We start from the raw sequence: 21,271 nt of genomic DNA, 5'->3' as shown, positions 1-21,271 counted from the left end.
ACAGCTTTCTCAGCTAAGGCAATCCTTGAAGAGGGATGATCATGATTTCAAAATCCTCTTCTGTCAGCCCTCTTACCAGACTGGCCCATGGCCTTCCTCAAAAGTCAGCCCAGAACAGTTCTGATGCCTTTTTTCCAGCTCTGTCCGGAAGCTCCCTGGCTTCATAACCTGGGAAGGCTTCCCTGTCCTTCGCCCTCTCTCGGAGTTTGCTCAAACTCATGTTGATTGAGTCAATGATGTCATCTCTCCACGTCATCTCCTGTCACCCATTCCCCTCCTGCCTTCAATCTTTCCCAGCATCAGGGTCTTTTCCAATAAGTCGGCTCTTGGCATCAGCTGGCCAAAGTACTGGAGCTTCAGCGTCAGTCCTTCCAATGAATATTCAGGATTTATCTCCTTTAGGATTGACTGGTTTGATCTTCTTGCAGTCCAAGGGACTCTCAAGAGTCTCTTCCAGCACCACAGTTCAAAAGCATCAATTCTCCAGCACTCAGCCTTCTTTATGAAGTCCAACTTTCACATCCATATATGACTACTGGAAAAACCATAGCTTTGACTATATAAACCTTTGTCAGCAAAATAATGTCTCTGCTTTTTAACAGATTTTCTAGTTTTGTCATAGCTTTTCTTCCAAGGAGCAAGCATCTTTCAATTTCATGGCTGCAGTCACCATACAGTCATTTTGGAACCCAAGAAAATAAAGTCTGTCACTGTTTCCATTTTTAAGCCATCAATTTACCGTGAAGTAATGGGATTGGATGCCATGATCTTAGTTTTTCAAATCTTGTGTTCTAAGCTGGCTTTTTCACTCTCTTCTTTCACCTTCATCAAGAGGCTTTTTAGTTCCTCTTCACTTTCTGTCATTAGGGTGGTGTCATCTGCGTATCTCAGGTTATAGATATTTCTCTTGGCAATCTTGATTCCAGCTTGTGCTTCATCCTGCTTGGCATTTCACATGATTGTATTCTGCATATAAGTTAAATAAGCAGGGTGACAATATATAGCCTTGACATACTCCTTTTCCAATTTTGAACCAGTCCATTTTTCCATGTCTGTTTCTAACTGTTGCTTCTTGACTTGCATACAGGTTTCTCAGGAGGTAGGTAAGGTGGTCTTGTATTTCCATCTCTAAGAATTTTCCACAGTTTGTTGTGATCCACACAGTCAAAGGCTTTAGTGTAGGCAATGAAGCAGATGATTTTCTGGAATTCCCTTGCTTTTACTATGGCCCAACAGATGTTGGCAAGTTGTTCTCTGGTTTCTCTGCCTTTTCTAAATCCAGCTTGTACATCAGAAGTTCTTGGTTCACATACTGTTGAAGCCTAGCTTGAAGGATTTTGAGCCTTGTGAGCATGTGAAATGAGTGCAGTTGTGGAGTAATTTGAACATTCTTTGGCATTGTCCTTCTTTGGGATCGGAATGAAAACTGACCTTTTCCAGTCCTGTGGCCACTGCTGAGTTTTCCAAATTTGTTGGCATATTGAGTGCAGCAATTTCATAGCATCACCTTTTAGGATTTGAAATAGCTCAACTGGGATTCTATCACCTTGACTAGCTTTGTTTGCAGTGATGCTTCCTAAGGCCCACTTGACATCACACTTCAGGATGTCTGGCTCTAAATTAGTGGTCACACCATTGTGGTTATCTGGGTCATTAAGACCTTTTTTTGTACATATATACATATATATAAATATACATATATATAGAAGCATATATAAATATATATTTGTATATATAAGTAAGTCACTTTGCTATACAGTACAAACTAACACAACATTGTAAATCAACTATGCTTCAATAAGAAAAATCAAACTAATTTTAAAATGTGAAAAAGACCCAGCAATCCCATTGTTGGGCATACACACCAAGGAAACCAGAATTGAAAGAGATGAACATTGTACCCCAATGTTCATTGCAGCACTGTTTATAATAGCCAGGTCATGGAAGCAACCTAGATGTCCATCAGCAGATGAATGGATAAGAAAGCTGTGGTACATATACACAATGGAGTATTACTCAGCCATTAAAAAGAATACATTTGAATCAGTTCTAATGAGGTGGATGAAACTGGAGCCTATTATACAGAGTGAAGTAAGCCAGAAAGAAAAACACCAATATAGTATACTAACGCATATATATGGAATTTAGAAAGATGGTAACGATAACCCTGTATACGAGACAGCAAAAGAGACACAGATGTATAGAACAGTCTTTTGGACTCTGTGGGAGAGGGAGAGGGTGGGATGATTTGGGAGAATGGCATTGAAACATGTATAATATCATATATGAAACAAATTGCCAGTCCAGGTTCGATGCATGATACAGGATGCTTGGGGCTGGTGCACTGGGATGACCCAGAGGGATGGTATGGGGAGGGAGGTGGGAGGGGGGTGCAGGATGGGGAACACGTGTACACCTGTGGCAGATTCATGTTGATGTGTGGCAAAACCAATACAATATTGTAAAGTAATTAGCCTCCAATTAAAATAAATAAATTTATATTAAAAAATGTGAAAAAGAGAAGTGACTGTCAATCTCAGGAGTGGAAGGGTCAAAATGAGAACAGATCCTCTGTGGGCAGAGTGTAGGGCCTCATGTGCTTCCTTGGTAGTGGCGAGTTCTCCACCCTCTGCAGGGGGCTGTGTTAATATCTAACCCTTAACCTACTGGGTAAAGTCATGTTGTAGCAGGAAGGGGAAGTCTGGGCTCCCTTTTAAAGCTGACCACCACTCTCTCCCCATTAACATTAAATCTCTTTGATTAACCCTATGATGTCTACCCTTAATCTTTTCTGCTAAGGTAAGCATCTTTTCTCATGCATTGGCCACTTTTTCCTCTCCTACATAACTCACTTCAGAGTTCATCTCAGCTGGTAAGGCGGTCAAGGTCAAGGTTACTCCCACACTAATACTGGATTATCTGCCCTCACCTCCCAGCCTCCTGGAGTTTGTGCTGTAAATTTACAAAGATAGAGAGATGATGAGAGTCTCTCACCCTCAGGGATGGTGCTCTGTGTAATAAGTGATCAGTAAATATGGAACCAGTACAACAAATACGATTTCACAGAAAGATGAATGACTCACCAACACATCATGAATAAAGTGATCCACAAAGGTGAACCAGAGATCATGGTTCACAACATTCTTTAACAACATCTAGTTATGTGTTGTGGTTGTTATTGATTTCTTTCATTTATTTTATCTTTTTAAAAATCTAGAGCACCCCCCTCACTGGAACATAGGTTTCAACATCAATTCCATCTAGAAAATTTTCTAGATGTGTACTATAGTTGCTTGTGCTTCTAGTTATTCTTTAGTAACAAAAATCTAACATTTCATAGTAGTTTCTGATTATTCTGTTTTTGTAGAAGAAATTACTGCATCTGGGTGGATAAAGAGTTAATAAAATAAAAAAAGAGGGTTGATTTGTATCTGTGTATATTCATGGCTCCTCTGTAAAGGAAATTACTCCTCTTGCAGTGATGTAAACCCTTAGCAGAAAATGAAGGGGAAATGAAGCCAATTTTCAGGAAAAGGTTCAGCAAGTTTAGTGCTTGAATTGAGACCAAGTATCATTTAAAAAACACAACTGTCTCAAACACTTAATAAAATGGGATCAAAATACATAGGAAAAAATACTGAATTATTATTTGCCCTAATTTGAAAAGATTAAAAATCAATCAAAGTTTGATGCTTCAAAACACACAAAATAACATTTATCTCCAGGTTTCCCCTTATTTATAGTGATTATTTGTTGGATAATTAATCCTTTCCTTTAGAGGAAAAGCCCTTGAAGTCAGGAACTGTGTATTCTTTATTGTTGTTTTCCCTGCAATAAGAACAGTCCCTGGCACTCAGGGCTTAATAAGTGGAGAAATTTTTCGATATCACGTTCCTATCAGTGAGGGTATTGACCCCGAACTAAAGTTTTATTGTGATAATTTTGATCTTTTCTCTTCACATTAAAACACACACATCGACTTCCCTGGTCCTTCAGTGGGTAAGACTCCGTGCTCTCAATGCCGGGTGCCCAGGTTTGATCCCTGGTCAGGGAACTAGATCCCATATGCCACAACTAAGAGTTTGAATGCTGCAGCAAAGATCAAAGATCCCACTGCAACTAAGACCTGGCACAGGTAGTAGGTAGGCAGGTAAATAAATAATTTTTAAAAACCCACAGACAGAAATGTAGTAAGGTATTCTTCTCTCTCCCTATAATGAATCCATTATTTCAAGTTTTTATAGATCCTGTGTTTCTCTTTGATCTCCAGCATCTCATGAAATCTATCCTCACAGAATTTTATATCAATGTTTTATACCTTACTGTTAGTCATTTGTTTTGCCTTCTGTGACTCAGTGAGAAGAGATAGCATTTTCATTTTTAACCTTGTTGCAGACGATAAAACCAAAGTTCCTTTTCCTAACAGGAGCAAACAAGAGTAGTAAGTAAACCTGGAGTGATTTTCGTATCATGCAGGTAACTGCTCCCTGTGTTTTTCCAAAAGGCTGTGTTTAGACCTTGGAACATCTATGCAAACAGTCAAAGGTAAGTAAGTTGCCTGAAGACAGGCTAGAAAAGTTAACTGATGGAAAAGTGAAAAGAAATTTTGGATACAGAGTTATAACTTTGAAAGAAACCTATCATTTACACTTATTATAAACCACATTGTAATATCCATCCACATTGTATCCATCAGAAACACTGGGCTGGTTGAAGCACAAGCTGGAATCAAGATTTCTGGGAGAAATATCAATAACCTCAGTATGCAGATGACACCACCCCAATGGCAGAAAGTGAAGAACTAAAGAGCCTCTTGATAAAAGTGAAAGAGGAGAATGAAAAACTTGGCTTAAAGCTCAACATTCAGAAAACAAAGATATGGCATCTGGTCCCATCAGTTCAGTTCAGTTGTTCAGTCATTCCTGACTCTTTGTGACCCCATGAACTGCAGCATGCGAGGCCTCCCTGTCCACCACCAACTGCCAGAGTCCACCCAAACCCATGTCCATTGTGTCAGTGATGCCATCCAACCATCTCATCCTCTGTCGTCCCCTTCTCCTCCTGCCCTCAATCTTTCCCAGCATCAGGGTCTTTTCCAATGAGTCAGTTCTTTGCATCAGGTGGCCAAAGTATTGGAGTTTCAGTTTCAACATCAGTCCTTCCAATGAACACCCAGGACTGATATCCTTTAGGATGAACTGGTTGGATCTCCTTGCAGTCCAAGGGACTTTCAAGAGTCTTCTCCAACACCACATTTCCAAAGCATCAATTCTTCAGTGCTCAGCTTTCTTTATAGTCCAACTCTCACATCCATACATGACCACTGAAAAACCACTGATTAGACAGACCTTTGTTCACAAAGTAATGCCTCTGCTTTTTAATATGCTGTCTGCTGCTGCTAAGTCGCTTCAGTCGTGTCTGACTCTGTGTGACCCCATAGACAGCAGCCCATCAGGCTCCCTCGTCCCTGGGATTCTTGAGGCAAGAACACTGGAGTGGGTTGCCATTTCCTTTTCCAATGCATGAAAGTGAAAAGTGAAAGTGAAGTCACTAGGTTGGTCATAACTTTCCTTCCAAGGAGCAAGCATCTTTTAATTTCATGGCTGCAATCACCATCTGCAATGAATTTGGAGCCCAGAAAAATAAAATCTGACACTGTTTCCACTGTTTCCCCATCTATTTCCCATGAAGTGATGGGACCAGATGCCATGATCTTCGTTTTCTGAATGTTGAGCTTTAAGCCAACTTTTTCACTCTCCTCTTTCACTTTCATCAAGAGGCTCTTTAGTTCTTCTTCACTTTCTGCCATAAGGGTGGTGTCATCTGCATATCTGAGGCTATTGATATTTCTCCTGGCAATCTTGATTCCAGCTTGAGCTTCTTCCAGTCCAGCGTTTCTCATGATGTACTCTGCATATAAGTTAAATAAGCAGGGTGACAATATACAGCCTTGACGAACTCCTTTTCCTATTTGGAACCAGTCTGTTGTTCCATATCCAGTTCTAACTGTTGCTTCCTGACCTGTATACAGGTTTCTCAAGATGAAAGTGAAAGAGGAGAATGAAAAAGTTGGCTTAAAGCTCAACATTCAGAAAAGAAGATGATGGCATCCGGTCCCATCACTTCATGGGAAATAGATGGGGAAACAGTGGAAACAGTATCAGACTTTATCTTTTGGGGCTCCAAAATCACTGCAGATGTTGATTGCAGCCATGAAATTAAAAGACGCTTACTCCTTGGAAGGAAAGTTATGACCAGCCTAGATAGCATATTCAAAAGCAGAGACATTACTTTGCCAACAAAGGTCTGTCTAGTCAAGGCCATGGTTTTTCCAGTAGTCATGTATGGATGCAAGAGTTGGATTATAAAGAAAGCGAGCACCGAAGAATTGATGCCTTTGAACTGTGGTGTTGGAGAAGACTCTTGAGAGTCCCTTGGATTGCAAGGGGATCCAACCAGTCCATCTTAAAGGAGATCAGTTCTGAATGTTCCTTGGAAGGACTGATGTTGAAGCTGAAACTCCAATACTTTGGCTACCTGATGCAAAGAGCTGACTCATTTGAAAAGACCCTGATATGGGAAAAGACTGAAGGCAGGAGGAGAAGGGGACGATAGAGAATGAGATGGTTGGATGGCATCACCAACTCAATTGAGATGAGTTTGAGTAAACTCCGGGAGTTGGTGATGGACAGGGAAGCCTGGCATGCTGCAGTCCATTGGTTGCAGAGTCAGATACTACTGAGTGACTGAACTGATTATCCATCTTAATATTCACAAGTGTCTTAATCCAACCAATGGGCCCTTATTATTTTGTGTTAAGAGGAACACATCTGAGTTTACAGTTATGTGACTTTTGACTGACCACACATACAATAAATTAAAAAATCAGGGGAGACTTCCCTAGCAGCCATTAAGACTCTACTTCCATTGCAAAGTCTAATCCCTGGTCAGAAAACTAAGATCCCACGTGCTATGTGGCGTGGCCAAACAATACATAAAATTTTAAGAAAAGTTTAGTGTTTCAGCTTCAGCTTTAGATGTTTCACTTCAAAGCTCATGGTTTTAATTATTACACAATCTCCAATTAAGAAACTTTGATGCTAATTAAAAATCTGGCCTAAAAGTCAATTCTTACAACAGGCTGTAATTCACAGCACTTTTCTGAAATGACTTTCATACAGAAATGTGTGCTGACAGCCATGCCTCAGCTCAAGAAGCTATGCTTGAATCATTAGTTACTCTGTCATGTCCAACTCTTTGCAACCCCACGGACTGTAATCCACCAGGCTCCTCTGTCCATGGGATTTCCTAGGCAAGAACACTGAAGTGGGTAACTATTCCCTTCTCCAGGGGATCTTCCCAACCCAGGGATCAAACCCGTCTCCTGCATTCCAGGCAGATTCCTTACCATCTGAACCACCAGGGAAATCCACTTTTGAATTAGACACTTACTCAACCTGGCTGCTGGAGAAGGCACTGGCAACCCACTCCGGTACTCTTCCCTGGAAAATCCCTTGGACAGAGGAGCCTGGAAGGCTGCAGTCCATGGGGTCGCTGAGGGTCGGACACGACTGAGCAACTTCACTTTCACTTTTCATTTTCATGCATTGGAGAAGGAAATGGCAACCCAATCCAGTGTTCATGCCTGGAGAATCCCAGGGATGGGGAAGCCTGGTGGGCTGCCATCTATGGGGTCGCACAGAGTCGGACACGACTGAAGCGACTTAGCAGCAGCGGCAGCAACCTGGCTGCTCACAGACCAGTGCTCTCTGGATCCTGCCCAAAGTACCTTCTTTGTCAGAGTTTTGCCTCTTTTGTATGATCTGCCTTCCTCAGTAATAGACCCTCTCTCTCAACCAACTTGTCTCTGGAAAAATAGTGATCTTGTCCCACAGAAGCAAGAGAAAAATCCAGGGTTTTGACAATAATACCAGGGTTGAGTCATAGGAAATACTGTCCATGTTAGGATAACCCTTCTCTAGGAGTTAGGATCCAATGTTTTCCCATATTCTTTAACACTTTTCTTTCAAATTAGATCTGTCTGAAGAAAGGAAGATTTATCTCTTAGGAAGAAAGATGCTAACAGGTTATTAAATTAGAAAACCAAACCTATTTAATTTGAAGCACGAAGACTGGGTTTAGATATTCAGACCTAGAGCAAATCACTTAGATTCTCTTGGTCTTGACTTCTTTTTTCTGCAATGAAGAAGCAATAAAGTCTCCTTCTCAATGTGGCTCAAGGCTGGAATGAAATAATATACCTGAAGATGTTTTTTTAAACTTTAAAGAGCGAAACAAATACATTACCACTGCAGATAAAAAGCTTTATTGGTATATTATTCCCAGTGATACTTTACAAAGGTACTCCAACATGTTCCATTCTAGGAAAGTAACAGATATTGTGAATTCTTGACAATTGTTTCTTAATCTGTTCATAGTTGAGCAGGATGTGGGTGTGTTCTAGAGAACACTTTATTTTTCCACAATTTCCACATTTGGAAAAACTGCAAAAGAGTTATGGAAAACTGGAGGGGCTCACATGCTGAGTTTTAAACTAAACTGTCTGACAAAAAATGAAATAAATGTAAACCAGTTGTCAGGTTGCACTGTTCAAACAGAAATTAAGATGTTCCTTCTTAAAAGCGAGAGTGAACACTGACTCATGAAGACAACAGCTCTATATATTTACCGCAATCTTGTTAGTTGAAACATTTTCTTAATAGTTCATAAGCACTAATTATTTGCAGTGTCTTATGCAGTTGGTTTATTAATAGTTTATCCTGGACTCCCGGTCCTGCCACCTGGAGCCGGTGCAGGTGTGAGGGGCCGCGGCTCGCCGCTGCCCACCGGCCGGGCATGGTGTTGGGCGCCAGGCCCACCTCGCCTGTTTTGGGGTGCCCAGAAAAAGGAGGCAGTGATGCTGATGCTGGCAAGCAAGCTGAAGCGGGATGACGGTCTCAAAGAGTCCCAGGCGTCAGCCACAGCCTCTGACTGTGCTTGGCAGGTGTCCGTGAGGGACAGGCTGCTTGTGAAAGAGGTTGTAGAACTTGAAGCCAATTTACCTTGAACATGTAAAGTGCATGTTCCTGATCCAAACAAACTTCATTGTTTTCAGCCAACTGTCACCCCCAGGTGAGGGTTACTACCAGGGTGGAAAAATTCAGTTTGAAACTGAAGCTCCTGATGCATGCAACATGGTGCCTCCCAAAACGGAAATGCTTGCCCGGGACCTGGAACCCCAACATCACAGAGACGGGCGAAGATATGTCTCAGGTGACTGAAAGAACATTCGATCGATAGCACCGGCTGGGCCCCCATGAGGACACTGAAGGCTGTTGTTTGGGGATTAAACTCTTTGTTTACTGATCTGTAGAATTTTGATGATCCACCGACTATCCAAGCTGCGGGACATCATTTGTGGGACAAGGAGGACTTCCGGCATCAAGTGGAAGACTACATTAAGTGCTGCGCCAGATTATACGAGGAGAGGACTGCAGGGCCCTGGGCTGTGGCAGAGAAGATTGCCTCCACCTGAAACCAGAGGGAGCCTCTCCCCAGTCCTCAGCTCCCCTCAGTCCTGCTGGGTCGTCTGAGTCCCATGACCACGTTGTTCTGAGGAAGAACCTCTTCACGACTGCCCATTGTAGCCAGAGAGTTCCACATAAATGCAGCCAGAACATGTGTCCGGGGTTCTACTGTTTACCTTAACGTGTTTACTTTCTTTGAAACCGGACTGTATAGGCTGTTGATGGGAATGAACTCAGTGTCGAGGCTAGAGCCACTTCTCCCTTCCCCCAGTCAGTCCCGCACAGGTGACGCTCATGTCGCGCTCCGTGTAGCTCACAGATAGGCCAGCAGAAACCCGCTGCAAACTGTGATTGGTGCGAAGCCTCTTAGCTCCGCCCATGAATGTCAGCCGCGCCTAGGTTTCCTGACGCTTCCCAGAATGCAGTCAGTCATTTACTGCAGATCTCTTAGTGAAATGTGTATTTTATTTACGGTAAGTATATTTGGGAACAGATTTGTAGTTGGTACAATTTAATGCTTTTTTTCTATTCTCATTTAGTTTGTATTTTCATTGTATAGAGCAGACAGAAAGATGTTGGGTCAAGCAACTATTGAGAAATACAAAGAAAGTACGAAAGGCAAAAAAAAAAAAAAAAAAAGTTTAAACTGAGTAGAGACATATGTATAAAGTTATCTTATATTACAAATACCCCCTGAAACTTTTATGTCAAATATTCACTTCCCACCCACAGCATTTTTTTTTTTTTTTGAGTCCATGATTTCCTGACACTTTTCAGTTATATTAAAACTCAATCTCAGACTTTCCTGTTGGTCCAGCGGTAAAGAATCCACATGTCAATGAAGGGGATGTGGTTTCCATCCCTAGTCTGGGAAGAGTCCCCATGCCGAGGGGCAACTAAGCCTGGGTGTTGAGCCTGCACTTTGGAGCCCTCCAGCCACAATTACTGAAGCCGGCATGCCTAGAGCCAGTGCTCCACAAGAGAAGCCACCACAATGAGAAGCCTGCATTGTGATAAAGAGTAGCCCTCCCCTTGCCACAGCTAGAGAAAGCCCACATGCAGCAAGGGAGACCCAGAGCAACCAAAAATAAAAACTTAAAAAAAAAAAACCTCAAAATCGGGTTGGGGAGGGATGGATTGGGAGTTTGGGATTAGTTGATGCAAATTATTGAATAGAATAAACAACAAGGTCTTAAGGTATAGCAAAGGGTGTATGTAGTATATATAATATAGTAAGTATATAGTGTGTATATATCATAGTAAGTATATAGTATATATAAATCATAGTATATATAGTAAGTATATAGTATAGTAAGGTATATGTAGTATACAGACATCACTATCCTGTGATACTTTGCTATATCACAATATTGTTAGTCAATTATACTCCAATATAAAATAAAAAGTTAAAAGAAGTTACAAGGTTTAACTAAGGAGTGAGAGAACAAGGAAACTAATATTTATTAAGCATCTTTTAAAATGGTAGGCATTGTGCTACATATTTTACATGCTATTTCATTTAATACTTAGGACTGTGAATTAGGTGTTATTATTTCCAATTTAAAGATTAGATTTATTAAAACAATGAGATATCAATACACCTATCAGACTGACCAAAGTCTGAGGCACTTTTAATGCCAAGTGCTGACAAGGATGTGGGGCAACAGGAACTCTAAAGTGGTACAGCCACTCTGTGGGTGTCCCAGGTGATGCTAGTAGTAAAGAGCCCGCCTGCCAATGCAGGAGACGTAAGAGACGTGGGTTCAATCCCTGGGTCAGGAAGATCCCCTGGAGGAAGTATGGCAACCCATTCCAGTATTCTTGCCTGGAGAATCCCATGGACAGAGGAGCCTGATGGTCTACAGTCCATAGGGTTGCAAAGAGTTGGACACAACTGAAGTGACTAAACCACCACCACCACAGCCACTTGGGAAGGCAGCTTGGCAGTGTCTTATAAACCTACTCCTACCATATATCATCCAGCAATCGTGTTCCTTGGTATTTATCCAAATGAATTAAAAATTTATGTCCACAGAAAAAACCTGCACATGGATGTGTAAAACAGTTTTATTCATAACAGCCCAAACTGGGAAACAGCCAAGGTGGCCTTCAGTAAGAGACAGGATAAATAAACTGTGGAACATCCAGACAATGGAATGTTATTTGGCACTAAAAAAAAAGGGTTATCAAGCCATGAAAAAAAGCATGGAAAAATCGTAAATACACATTAATAAGCAAAAGAAGACAATCTGAAAAGGCTACATGTTGTACAATTCAACAATATGGCATTCTGGAAAAGGGAAAGCTATGGCAACAGTAAAAAGATCAATTGTTGCCAAGGATTAGGCAAGGAGGGATGAACGAATGGAGCACAGAGGATTCTTAGGGCAGTAGAATTAGTCTGTATACTGTAATGATAGATACATGTCGTTATACATCTTTCCAAACCTATAGAATGTACTACACCAAGAGTGAAGCCTACTGTTTAACTATGGATTTGGGGTGATAATGATGTATCAATGTAGGCTCATCAGGCACCCCACTCCAGTACTCTTGCCTGGAGAATCCCAGGGATGGCAGAGCCTGGTGGGCTGCTGTCTATGGGGTCACACAGAGTCGGACACAACTGAAGCGACTTAGCAGCAGCAGTAGCAGCGCCGCTCTGGTGGGGGATGTTGATAGTGGTAATGACGTATCAATGTCAGTTCAATGATTATAACAAGTGTACCACTCTGGTGGGGAATGTTGATAGTGAAGGAAGTTTTGCATGTGTGGGAACAGAGGGTATCATGTACTTTCCACTCAATTTTGCTGTAAATCTAAAACTGCTCTAAAAAGTAAATTCTATTTTTAAAAGAGTGTGTGCATGTTCAATCACTCAGTTATGTTCAACTCTTTGCGACTCCATGCTGTAGCTCTCCAGGCTCCTCTGTCCCGGGGATTATTTTAGCATGAATACTGCCAAATGGAGTGGGTTGCCATTTCCTCTCCAGGAGATCTTTCTGACCCAGGGATCAAACCTGAGTCTCCTGTGGCTCCTGTATTGGCAGGCAGATTCTTTACCGCTGAGCCAGCACCCCCTCAAAAAGAGCACACATTTCCCCCCAACTATGAGGCTCTACAAGTTTGAAAATTCACCAAGTCAGAACCCTTCTGTAATACCTAACTTTAGTTATTAACAAGACATTCTTCTGCTTCCTACGGTTGGCAGGCTATCTAGATTTCCCTTAAGCATGCTACTGGATTAGATGGTTCATTTTGAATTTTCATGTGATTATTTTTTTTTACTGCAGGGCATTCAAATGGATGATTATTGCCATAGTCTTGAAACAGAAAGTCAAAATTACTTTTCTTAAAAGTAAATAAATACCAAAACCCAAAACAAAACAAAAATATCCTGTGATAAACCACAAGGAGAAGAATATTAAAAAGAACGTATACACACACACATATAACTGAATCACTTTGCTGTACAGCAGAAATTAAGACAACATTATAAATCAACTATACTCAATAAATTTAAAAAAATCTCAATCTGATCCAATCTTAAATGTAAACCTCCAATTTCAAATCTGATTTAAACCATCTCTCCCTTACCTCCTGGACATCCCCAATCCCCTGGTAGCTGATCTCCAAAGATGGCCTTAAAGCACCATGCCCTTCATTGTCCCCCCTATACTGGATCTGAGCTGGGCCTTTTCTTTTTTTATGTAATTTTAAAATTTATTTTTTGGCTGTCTTTGCTGGGTCTGTTGCTGTGCTGGCTTTCTCTAGGTGGGGCAAGTAGGGGCTATTCTCTAGTTGCAGTGTGTGGGCTCCTCATTGCTGTGGCTTCTCTTGTTGCAGAGCATGGACTCTAGGCTCTGTGGGCTTCAGTATTTGCAGCACATGGGTTTTACAGCACAGACTCAGTATTTGTGGTGCATGGGATAGCTGCCCCAAGGTATGTGGGATCTTCCTGGACCAGGGATCGAATCCGTGTCCCCTGCATTAGCAGGTGGGTTCTTTACCACTGATCCACCAGGGAAGCCCTGAGCTGGGCCTTAGACTCCTGTTAATCAGCAGAAAAGGCTGCTGTGCCAGTTCTGAGTCAAAAGAGAGCCTTATAACTTCTTATTTTGCATATTTGGAGGCCCTGAGCCATCAAGTAGGAAATCTGGTATGTTAACATGTCATGTGGAGAAACCACGTGGAGAGGGAAAAGTCCTGAGCCCAGATAACCCATAGTCCTCGCTGAGCCCAGTTCTCTAGGTGTCTCTGCCGAGGGGCCAGATGTGTAAATGGGACACCATGGGCAGGAAAGCCTAGTCAGGGCCGCAGGCAATTGTAGCTCCAGTGACCTGCTCATGGAGCAGAAGAACCACTACCCAGATGAGTGCTGTTGACCCTCAGAAGCAAGAGATGAAAGCCACTACATCCTGGGATGGTTTATTACACAGCAATGGGGAACTGGAACATTTCTTATGCCCATATCTATCTGGCTGGGGAGAGGGACATGACTTTTCTCTTCACCTCCCTCTTCTGTTTCTAGCTTTCTGTGTTGGGGACTGCTAAGAGTGGTGAAAACAGGGACAGTCTTTGCTCTTAACTGCTCCCACACCAGGTGATACACTGGAGATGGCTTGGACCAGATTGTTTAAGCCAACTGTTAAATTTTTAGGAATTTTATGGGCCAAATGTTACAAATGCCACCATTAAAATTTAAATTACATAAAATGATACTAAAATAAATTATACTAAAAAAGAGGCAATAAATACTCAAAACTTGCCATCTCCTATCTTATTTTGAGCGTTGGTGGTATAGTGGTGAGCATAGCTGCCTTCCTATCTTATTTTGCTATCATCTATCGTGTCTTTAAGATTATTGATGTGTCTTGCACATGTCTGGTGGAGATGCCATAGAGCCACATGCTTCTGTGTTAATTTTTTTCAACCTCACAATCAGTGAGTAATGTCATGTCAGTAGCTTAGAATCAGCCATGGTGGGAATCTTTATACCATGGAAATGAGCAAAACATTAGAAATTAGTAATTTTTCCTTGTGGATTAAGCTGGTTGTTAACTTGGAATCCTCTGTTATATGTATTAATATATAGGTCTTCTTGGTCCACCCTGGCTAGTGGGTGATGCCTTCTCTGGGAAAGGCAGGAAAATATTAACCCTCTGAATTTTTTGAAGGTGTCCAGTGAGACCCTAATGCTGGAAAAGATTGAGGACAGGAGGAGAAGGGGGCAACAGAGGATGAGATGGTTAGATAGCATCACTAACTCAATGGACATGAATTTGAGCAAACTCCAGGAGATAGTGAAGGAAAGGGAAGCCTGACATGATGCAGTTCATGGGGTCTCAAAGAGTCAGACACTACTTAGCGACTGAACAACTACAACAAATGAGACCTGCTATTATTCCAGCTCCTCACTTGGGAAGTTTTCGATCCACCTCCTCATTTTGGCCCATAGAATACCTCTCCACTTCTTGCTACTAGTTCCTTTGGCCAGTGGATAGCCCCTGTTTGTAGAACACAATAGATCAAGCCTGTCATCTTCCTGGATGTCCATCTGACCCACCAGATAAGGCTGGGCTGCAGAGTCGCACATGATTTAGTGACAGACTTTCACTTCAAAGATAAAGAAATATGGTTGTCTGGAAAAAGAGTTTACTGTTAGTCTAAGTAATCATGAGTGCCTTGAGTTAGGTTCCCTGGGAAGTAAATTCTGAGATGGAGCTCAGTGTATAGAAAGTTTATTAAGGTTGTGGGTTAAAGATGAAGAAAAGTTGGGCCAGAGGATAAGTTGAACTGAGGAACAGTCACATAAGCTGGAAAGGCCCTTCAGACTATATGCAGTCTGCCCAGTGGGGCACATGACCTTGGCCAGGGGGCCCTCTTCAGTTGAGGTAATTCCCAAACAGAGCAAACCATCAACAACTTTGATGGTCATTTGTTGGGGCATAAATCTTTCCATCTTGAAGGGGGGATCTGGCTGTGCCACTGTATACATGACAGACATCCCTTTCCTGGTGCAATCTACTAACTTTGCATGAATTCTGGGGCCAGTTCCTCTAGGATTCTGGTGAGCTTCTGAGGGGAACTTACAGGGGGACAGTGAGTGAGACAAACGACACCCTCACCACCGCAGTTAGCCTGGTGGCCACACGTGATATTCACTTTCTCCCTCCTTGGCTAACCATTCAAAATTCCCTTTGCCCTCAGCTAGTGGCTCAACTGGTCTGTGGGGTTTCCTTGAGCAGAAATTCAGACTCTCATCATTGAGGGGGTTCAGTCCCCTTTCTTAGGCTGTGGCTACACCATCTATGATGGGTACATGTTGATGAGTACCATACTTTGGTGACAAAATACTAAGAGCAGTCCAGATGGACTACTCGTGTGCCAAACATAAACCTCTCTGCCCAGTCTGGGTAATGGCAGGTCTTCCTTCTCGTGACTGATGATCAAGGCAGATTACCCCTGAAAGGCCTTTGACAGGAGTTTCCCTAAGTGGTTGGGTGGCAGGTGTAGCTTAGAGTATGGTGGGATTCTCACAAGTCCTCCTGATGCACAGGATCCCTCTTTAGGATCAAGGTCTGGTCTATGGCCATACCACCCTGAACGTGCTGGATCTCAAATGATCTCAGAAGCTAAGCAGGGTTGGGTCTGGTTAGTACTTGGATGGGAGGATCCAAAGTCTCAACTCACAGAAGTCAACTTACAGGGACTGGAGAATGAATTCCCTAAGAGAATGCTGGAAAGTGTTGTTTAGCCTAAAAAGTAAATCAATGAAGACTTTGTTATACATCCTCTGCTCTGTATATCACAGTGTTAGGTAAAGACAGAATTTTTACTCTACATTGAAATGACAAGTAGAGTATATGAATAATGAGATCCAATTCCTAAATCATTTTTAGCTAGTAAACTACTAAATAGAAAATAAATCAGTGAAGTGATCAGGATTACTGAGAAATATCTTAGACATAAATTTCAGAGAGGATAAATCAGCAACATTTGGAGCCAGGAATTTGGGGATTAGTTCTTCCTTTAGATCCTTACTGATTGACTAAGGTGGCCACATGTGGGGTCTGGGGAGCCTCAGAGAATTTTCTGAGAGCTAGGAGAGTAAGACTGGGAAGTCAAGCACATTAGGTACATTTCTTGATATTTGCAGCACAACCCAAGATTTAATTATCATTAGGCCCTATGTTTGTAATTCTTTCTGACCCACCTTAATGCGTGGCTCTGCTTTCTTCCTATTTTAGTCTTAGTAAGGAGAAAGCTGATCTTCCCTGGTGGCTCAGACGGTAAAGCATCTGCCTACAATGCCTACCATGCAGGAGACTCGGGTTCAATCCCTGGGTAGGGAAGATCTCCTGGAGAAGGAAATGGCAACCCACTCCAGTATTCTTGCCTGGAAAATCCCATGGATGGTGGAACCTGGTAGGCTACAGTCCATGGGGTTGCAAAGGGTCAGACATGACTGAGCGACTTCACTTCACTCACTCAAGGAGAAAGCAGGGCTTCCCTAGGGACTCAGTAGTAAAGAGTCCACCTGCCAATGCAGGAGATGCAAAAGATGCATTTCAACCCCTGGTTGGGAAGATCTCCTGGAGAAAGAAAGGGCAACCCACTCAGGTATTCTTGCCTGGAAAAATCCCATGGACAGAGGGGCCTGGTGAGCTACACTCCATGGGATTGCAAAGATTAGACAACCTAGCAACTAAACAGAAACAACAGAGATCAACAGTATCTGCCTTTCCACATTCTACAGTCTTCTCCATGCCAGCATAGACACTAGTATTAATACTAAAATGAACAGATACTGATAAAAATGATTTAGGAATTGGGTCTCATTATTCATATACTTCACTTGTCATTTCAAGATAGAGTAAAAATTCTGTCTTTACCTAACACTGTGATATAGAGTAGAGGATGTATAATAAAGTCTTCATTGATTTACTTTTTAGGCTAAATGTGTATTGAGGGAAGGGCTAAGCCATGTACACATATCACCACTACTAGTCGTTTGGGACTCACTATGATGAAAGTGAAAGTCGCTCAGTTGTGTCTGACTCTTTGTGACCCCATGGACTAAACAGTCCATGGAATTCTCCATTCCAGAATATGGAGTGGGTAGCCTTTCCCTTCTCTAGGGGATCTTCCCAACCCAGGGATTGAACCCAGGTCTCCCACATTGCAGGTGGATTCTTTACCAGCTGAGCCACCAGGGAAGCCCCACTATGAAGATCTCATTATGATTTTTATTTTACAAACAGGACCCCGAGGCATAGGATGTCTGGGAGAGATGATTAATACCAGAAGGGAGAGAGAAAACAGGAGGAGCTGTGAGATTTCTCTTGTGTCCTTTTGCTGCTTTTCATATAGCTGTCACACCCGTTCTTTTGCTCTAGTGATTACAGTTTTCAAATAAAAAAATCAGGACACAGGGCTTTAAGCAATGCCTTCTGTGCCACTGGAGGGAAACGGAGGCAGCCAGCACTGTGCGTCTGAGGAAGCGTGGAGGCAGGTGCTTGCGTCCCACTTCGTCTATGTGACTGGGTACCACCTGGGAGACTCTGGACAAGGACCCCTATCTCTCGCCACCTGGTTTCCCACTGCAAACTGAGGTTGATGAAGGGTGGTTTTCTCCTACGCTACTGGCAAGAATGTAAATTGGTGCAGCCACTATGGAAAACAGGACAGTGATTCCTTGAAAAGCTAGAGTTGCCACAGGATCCAACAAGCCCACTCCTGGGCACATATACAGACAAAATGATACTTCAGAAAGATACATGCAGCCCTATGTTCACAGCAACACTATTCACAACAGCCAAAGCATGGAAACAACCTAAACGTCCATCAATAGATGAATGGATAAAGAAGATGTGGTGCGTACATACGATGGAATAAAACTCAGCCATAAAAAGAAGGAAATAATGCAACTGCAGCAACACGAGTGGTCCTAGAGATTATCATACTAAAAGGTGAAGTCAGAAAGAGAAAGGCAAATATTATATCACTCATCAGTTCAGTTCAGTCATTCAGTCATGTCCGACTCTTTGCGACCCCATGAATCACAGCACGCCAGGCCTCCCTGTCCATCACCAACTCCCGGAGTTCACTCAGACTCACATCCATCAAGTCAGTGATGCCATCCAGCCATCTCATCCTCTGTCATCCCCTTCTCCTCCTGCCCCCAATCCCTCCCAGCATCAGAGTGTTTTCCAATGAGTCAACTCTTTACATGAGGTGGCCAGAGTACTGGAGTTTCAGCCTTAGCATCATTCCTTCCAAAGAACACCTGGGGCTGATCTCCTTCAGAATGGACTGGTTGGATCTCCTTGCAGTCCAGGGACTCTCAAGAGTCTTCTCCAATACCACAGTTCAAAAGCATCAATTCTTTGGCACTCAGCTTTCTTCCCAGTCCAACTCTCACATCCATACATGACCACAGGAAAAACCACAGCCTTGACTAGACGGACCTGTGTTGGCAAAGTAATGTGGCATCTAAACTATGACACAAATGAACCTACCTATGAAATGGAAACAGACTCACAGACAGAACAGATTTGTGGTTGCCAAGGAGGAGGGAGTTTGGGATTAGCAGAGGCCAACTATTATATATAGGATAAACAACAAGGTCCCACTGTATAGCACAGGCAACTATTTTTAATATCCTGTGATAAACCATAATAGAAAATAGTATATAAAAATAATGTAAAATATGTATAACTGAATCACTTTGTTCTATAGCAGAAATTAACACGACATTGTAAATCAACTCTACTTCAATTTAAAAGGTTTTTAAAATTGAAGGGTGGTTTTGAAAATTAGGCAAGACAGCCCACACAAAAGACTTGACCTAATGCCCTAGTTATGTGTGTCAAAATAGTTCTATTTGAGGCTTGTAACCCAGTGAGGGTGACATGTGTATTCTGTTTTGGAAAATGCAACACCCATTGTTGTTGTTGTTCAGTCACTAAGTTGTATCCGACTCTTTGCGACCCCAGGGACTACAGCGTGTCAGGCTCCCCTGTCCTCCACTATCTCTCGGAGTTTGCTCAAATTCATGTCCATAGAGTCAGCAAGACCCATGGTGGTTCTTTTTAAGCTTATCTGAATTTTGTTCCATTCCTAACTCAGGAGTGTCAATGGTGCTTTTCTTTTTTCTTTTCTTTTTCTCTCCTAAGATCTTATTTTCCAGGCTCCCAGAGCTGCTTCTCTGACCATCTGGTGTTTTGGCCCAGCTAATAAGATAATGCTTTCTTGTTTGTTTGTTTGGATTTCGTGATTTGGTGGCTTCTGTGCTGATTATCTGATTAGAGCTCTCATTAAGTACCTTCCCTTTAGCTTGTCAACAAACAAGTTTTTCCACTTACAAGATCATCTGAATAATTAGTTGGACATTCTTGAGCCTGAGGCAAAGATTTTAGATCCCTGAACTCATTTTCCTCCTCAGTGTTAGTCAGTGTTACTCAGTCTGACTTTCTGATCTCATGGACTGTGGCCCACCAGGCTCCTCAGTCCATGGAATTCTCCAGGCAAGAATACTGGAGTGGGTAGCCATTCCTTTCTCCAGGGGATCTTCCTGACCCAGGGATTGAACCCGGGTCTCCTGCATTTCAGGCAGACTCTTTACTGTCTGAGCCACCATAATTGTGGTCATTTTGTCTCCTGCTAAATTCAAATTTAGGAGCGCTACCTCTTGGCAGCATGGTGGCTCTCTGGCCATCATTTCTGCTTTGGGAATCTCTTTCTGGAGAGTGGGGCTGCTCACTATACGGAGGCTCCTTGGAGGGTCAGTCAGACCCTTGGGACCCACCTCCTGGGCATCACTGTTGCCCCTGCACTTTCTACCTGCCCAGAAGGGCTCCAGCTTGGGATGTGATGTTCTGTCATCACTGTCTTGAAATCCTTCATAATCTTATCTTTGAATTTGTGTTTTGCAAGTGAAGTCTAATGGGATCACAGAGATGTGCTGGTGGCTTGGAGCCTGTGTCACACACAGTCCCTTTTCTTGCCATGTCACTGCTTCCCTAGGACAGTTTGTTCACTGCCCATGCCCCTGCCTTGGTCCAGTGGCTACTATTCTCTTCTGGCCTCCAGTGGGGCTGGGTGCAGGTTCCAGGACAGTCGGAGGCAACGCCATGTGCTGAGTTGCAGGGAGGGGGCGGGATTGGGAGTCCATCATGGTGAAGGTCTGCACTTGTGCTGTCACTGACTTGTGACTGAGGGAGTTAAGTAGTAGATGGTGGCTCAGAAGGTAGAGAATCTGCCTGCAGTGCAGGAGACCTGGGTTTGATTGCTGGGTCAGGAAGATCCCCTGGAGGAGGGCATGGCAACCCACTCCAGTATTCTTGCCTGAGAAATCCTATGGCCAGAAGGAGCCTGGAGGGCTCCTTGGAGTCACAAGAGAGTCAAACATGACTTGGCAACTAAAACAACAATGTATACATATAGCTGATTCACTTTGCTGTACAGCAGAAAATAAAACATTGTAAAGCAACTATACTCCAATTTTAAAAAATCAATGCAATATTTGCTGTCCTGTTTTTAGACCTATTTTCCACATATTTTCTATGATACAGTTAAATGAAATATAGTGTGTGAGTTTGGGGGACTCAGTCACATCTGACTTTTTGCAACCTCCTGGACTGTAGCCTGTCAGGCTCCTCTGTCCATGGGATTTCCCAGGGAAGAATACTGGAGTGGGTTGCCATTTCCTACTCTAGGGGATCTTCCTGACCCAGGGATTG

General features: G+C 42.7%; 1 pseudogene; it reads left to right on the top strand.

Moving 5' to 3' along the window:
- The first annotated feature begins 8,917 nt into the window (after nt 1-8,917).
- On the top strand, nt 8,918-9,535 carry LOC102265259 (NEDD8-conjugating enzyme UBE2F pseudogene; annotated as a pseudogene).
- The last annotated feature ends 11,736 nt before the right edge of the window (nt 9,536-21,271 follow it).

This window comes from Bos mutus, chromosome 9 (genome assembly GCF_027580195.1).
Source record: "Bos mutus isolate GX-2022 chromosome 9, NWIPB_WYAK_1.1, whole genome shotgun sequence".
NCBI classification, from domain to species: Eukaryota; Metazoa; Chordata; class Mammalia; order Artiodactyla; family Bovidae; genus Bos; species Bos mutus.
The sequence above is the reverse complement of the archived record's forward strand: the minus strand, read 5'-3'. Positions and strand labels throughout refer to the sequence as shown.